Raw genomic sequence first — 4,943 nt, 5'->3', positions numbered from 1 at the left:
CCGCAGAGGGGCGGGGTTAGCGGCGCTGGACGATGTGGGGTCGAAGGTCACAGTTTGACCAATTTTTCTGTCAGTTTGTCTTTCTAAACCCTCATAAAAGGTCATTTTACCCCAAGTAAAATGAAAATCTGCATAAAACACTCACCCGAGTCCAAAGTGTGAATTAAAACGATTCACTGAAAGTCTTTAAATCATAAATTCGACATTTTATCTTTTTTTCCTTCTTTTTCCTTTTTTTTTGACTGGGGTCAAAAAGAATCAGATTAAGAGGTTTTATTATCACGTGGACAGTAAAATTAAGTAGTGATACATAAAATATAGTTTAAAAAATAGTTAAATAGAGGCCAGCTTAAAAAACAGTGAGGCAGTAATAGAATGATAGCAGCAAGAGTGAATGGGAGAGGTTCACAAGATGTTAGTGTGACCTTCTCTGATTGATGGTTTGGACATGTGGAGAGGAGGGATAGTTGCTGTATTAGATAAAGGATGTTGAAGATGGAGCTGCCAGGCAGGAGGAACAGGCAAGAAGATGTCAGCTTAAAAAAAAAATGGACTTGGAGAGATAAGATTAATGATTGCACTGAGGAGGTGACAGTCAGTCATCAGGGATAATGTCCAGTGTTGATAGGAAGGCAACTTTTAATTTCTCTTGGAGATACTTCCTGTCCTGAACAGAGGGGCTTCGATGCCACCCCGTGACTGAACTGATGATGATGCATTCAACTGCACATCTGTAGAAACTGTTGACGATTTTGGTCCACCAATCTGTAAAGATCTGGGAACTGAGGAGAACACTTTTGGAACTTTTGGGAGAGCAATATTGTCCCATGGACCAGATGTTGCACTAAAACCTGCATATACCTTTTAGCATTGGTGATGTATTTCCAAATGTGAAAGCTGCTAATTCCATTGACAGTAATACACCCCAATACGATCAGAAATGCAGGCTTTGAACTGAGCGCTGATAACGAGCTTGGTGGCCCCTCTTCCATTTAGCATCTGTGTTTTCCAAAAAGAATTTAAAACTCTGATTTGTCTGACCTCAGCCTGAAGATCACAGGCAACCAATATTGCGCACAGAGATTCCTCCAGAATCTTTCAGTTATTTAGCGTAGATGATGAGAAATTCAAAGTTAAATTTGATTTATAAGATTTGTTTTTCCATTTTAATGAAGCCTTAGGGAAGATTAAAAAAAAAGATAAAGATACTAAATGATTATTTAAAACACAGCCTCAGTCATTGAACTCATACATCAGAAATAAAAGACACAAAGGATAAAATGATTTTTTTTATCTTCTAATTCTAACTTTCTGTATAAAAGTTAAACAGAATCACATATGAAATTTAAAAACAAAACAAAAAACGTCCCCCATCAGGACATAAAAGTTGCCTCCTTCAGTCAATCTGCTCTGCCCTATATATTTAAGATGTAATTTCACACTCGATTCCATGAAATCCTCTCACGGCCCCTCAGATTTACCCACTGTCGCTGCAGAGGGACTCAAAACTGCAGGCTGCAAACATCTGGACTAAACTGTGTTCTTGAATCCAGCAGTTTTACAAGCAGTGTTCAATGCTGTGATTCACCTGCAGCAGGTGTTTTTATTCAGAGCCTCAGTGAGAGCTCCGCCCTTTAACAGGATCTGTAAACTGTGTGTGTGTGCCTGTGTGTGTTTACAGCTATTTTGAGCATATTATCCTCTGCTCAGAAATGAATCACCACTCACACACACACAGTAATTTTATACATGCGGGAGACGCACTCAGGATATTCAGGATGCTGTTTTTGTTGCTTGAATGCATTCAGTATGCAATTCAGTCTCTGTGTGTGTGTGTGTGTGTGTGTGTGTGTGTGTGTGTGTGTGTAATGCTGATGTTGTGAGGACATGACTGTTTTCAGAGGTGTACTGTAGGATCCTCTAGGGACTAAAACAACGAGTCTCACTGTGTAAATATGAACATTAAAATGAAATCTGGATTTTATTTGATGTTAAAAGTCATCTGCGTGAAATTCAGGAATTAATATAAAATAAAATATTGCTCTTAGTAAATGGTGACTGTATTTTATCCTCGGACTCTGCTAGGGCAGCTTTGCATGATTCACATTCATCTTCTGTCTTAAAAAGGCAGTTTTAGCCCCTCCCCCTCAGCCTGAGATTAGGAATAGCTGCTCTTGGTGATGTCATAAAAGTAAATGAAGAGAAAAACTCCTTGAAGTTGAGTGCTTAGCACAGTTAGAACATTTTTAATCAGATCAGAAACATGTACATCCTGAACTGAAGAAAAAATTCACAGCTGTATTACACGGACTGAGCTCCATGTGAGCTGCTTAACTGTGTGACTCTACAGGACAGTTCAAAATGCATGAACAATGTAGAACAAATGTGGAGGGATGCATCAAGTGTATAATCTTTGCTAAACCAAACCTATGGGTAAAGGAGAATGAAATTTCCATAGTGCATCAGTCGGAGCCCATATTACCAATAACTACCTCAATGCTGTTGGTCAGCAGGTGCTGGTGGAAACTGTGATAAAGGAAAGAGAAGAAGAGGAGAGGGATAGGCATATTAGGAGGCAGTGGGAGAGAAAGAAAGGCAGAAGAAGAAAGACTTCTCAGTTTGTAAGAGATGTTCTGATTGAATCTCTGTTCTGAGTGAAATGAGCAGGGTTATTTCCACTTCTTCTTTTTTGGGGGGATAATTTTATTTTTTTATTCTTTCCACTTTTAACAGACAAACAAAATGTGAGGTCGGATATGTTGGCAGAGAAGCAAATGCAGCTCACACAAAGACCCAAATTTGAGTTGTGCACGTCACTGATTTCCACACATAATTATCTTTTCTTTGAAGGATTCAGGATGCGTTGCTCGCTTACGTTTAGGTTGCCACTTCTTTTAAGGCTCTGTTTTCTTGGTTACCATGGTGATGTGTTCCCACTTTGTCTGGACAACTGCAGACAGGGAATAGTTTCCTGCTGAAATACATTAGAAACATTACAAATTCATGCTGATTTTCACTATAACAGGCTCATCACCAGCTGCATCCATGAACACAAACAAATACATGGCTTTTGCACAAAATGACAACAAAAGAAGGAAAAACAAACAAAGTAACGCACGAAAAGACCACAGAGTCTCCTCTGCGTTACTGTGAGTCAGTGTAACACACTCTGAAATTATGGAAACATGAGGCTGGGGGCGTGTTCATGTCTGCCTTCGGAAGAACCAGCCTCAGCTTCAGCTTGTCCTTGCTTCGGGTGCAGCTGGAGCTTCTCCAGGCCTGATTTTCAGGTTCAGGTTGGAGTCCGAGAGAAGGAAAAGGACATGCTTGGCATTAGTGAGGGGTCCTCACAGAGGCGGGAGCAGAGTGGTGTGTGTGATGAGTCACAGATCAGTTGAGTGGGATGTTTACAAACCCCCAGGCGCTCTCTCTTTCTGTTGACACATAATGCAGCCTCTGACATATGCACGCTGTGATTCCAGCGTGTGTGTGCGTGTTTGCATACGAGTGTGTTAAAGCATTGACAGCGTTTGACAGTAATCTATGAAATGAGGCTACAGCTGCATCTCAAGTACTCACAGTCTTCTTCTGAAATCTCTGAGGAAATAATGATGATGCACTTTTTTTTATTTCTCTAACTCGACGGAGACGCAATGAAGATGATCATTAATCCATTCACACTTTCAGACTCATCAGCTTATCATCAGCCTTGGCTTGATGAAGATGAAAAATCCTCGCAGGCTCACCTGAGTTCATCACTGTGTTCATGTCCTGCATGTTAATGAAGCTCCCAAGCTCAGGGTCCGACAGATGAAGCTCAGGCTGAAGCACCAAGAGCTGCAGTTTTGGTTTTGGTTTCCCCATAAACTGTAAATAAAAGATGACATTAGCCACATGGACTCCCCACTCTAATTAACTTGTCAAAATAGTCCTTATACTGAATGAAGCCCCTCAGTCTATCCTCTCCTGTTTCTTTAAGAGCCTCCCTCCCTAAAAGTCCACTTTAGTCTGATTGATGAATTCCTGGAAGCTACTAGAAGGGCCACACCAAGGCTTTGAGACTGTATATAAAAGATGGGGATTTGGTGCATGAGTTCCAGTTTAGTGATGGTTTGATTTAAACCCCCCACTTCCTGTCACCTGTGGTTGATCCACCCATAGTCTCTGAGTGTCGTTCACCTCCTCTGATAGCTGTGAGACTTTGAGTTTGGACACAAAATTATACTAAAAGAGTTCACTGATGTTTGCCTGTTTTATTGCTGTTTGTCCTCCTGGATACAAACCAAACTGCAGCAGCTCTGGGTTTAGTGGAATTTCTTTTGGGATATGTTCCTCTTATCGCTCTAACCTCATCCATGTACGTCTGCAATATTTAACTTTCCCAAGTTCCACATGTTCGTAGCACCTGGTTAGTCTGAAAAACAGCTCCAGCCAATCCTCTACTTAGACTCAGTTTTCAAATAATCATATACATTTAAATTACTATATAAACTCTCTGATGAAAAGGAGACCATGTTTTTGTCTTTAAAAAAAAAAAAAGTTGTCAAAATTCATTATCCACCTCTGATCTAAGACATTCTTGGCATCAAAGCTGGATTTGTGGTTCCACTGGGGATTGAACCCAGGACCGTCTGCGTGTAAAGCAGATGTGATGACCGCTACACCACAGAACCACCTAGCCACACCAGGCTTAGCTCACATTCACTGCCCCAAATCAATAACGGTGACTAATTCAAATCTAAACCCCCTTTAAGTTGACATGGTAACTCATGAATTACTTCATTAGCAAAGATTACAAAACATCCAAACTCCATCAACTGCCTGAAAAGAAGATCTGAAGATGGAAATCTCCACCCAACTGCAAGCAAGCCCCTGCTGAATCAAAACCCACACTGTCCCACCAAGTACCCTGCTTTAATGTGTGCTTGACTCTAAGTCACACC

At 40.8% G+C, this 4,943-nt stretch overlaps 1 non-coding gene across 1 annotated transcript; it reads right to left on the bottom strand.

Moving 5' to 3' along the window:
- Positions 1-4,600: 4,600 nt before the first annotated feature.
- On the bottom strand, positions 4,601-4,673 carry trnav-uac (transfer RNA valine (anticodon UAC)). The gene has a single exon. It is a non-coding gene; the product is annotated as a tRNA-Val (tRNA).
- Positions 4,674-4,943: the final 270 nt, after the last annotated feature.

Source organism: Diplotaxodon limnothrissa, linkage group LG17 (assembly GCF_057381915.1).
Source record: "Diplotaxodon limnothrissa isolate DT_005_m linkage group LG17, D_limnothrissa_male_GT1.1, whole genome shotgun sequence".
Classification (NCBI taxonomy): Eukaryota; Metazoa; Chordata; class Actinopteri; order Cichliformes; family Cichlidae; genus Diplotaxodon; species Diplotaxodon limnothrissa.
This window is presented reverse-complemented; position numbering and strand designations above follow the sequence as displayed.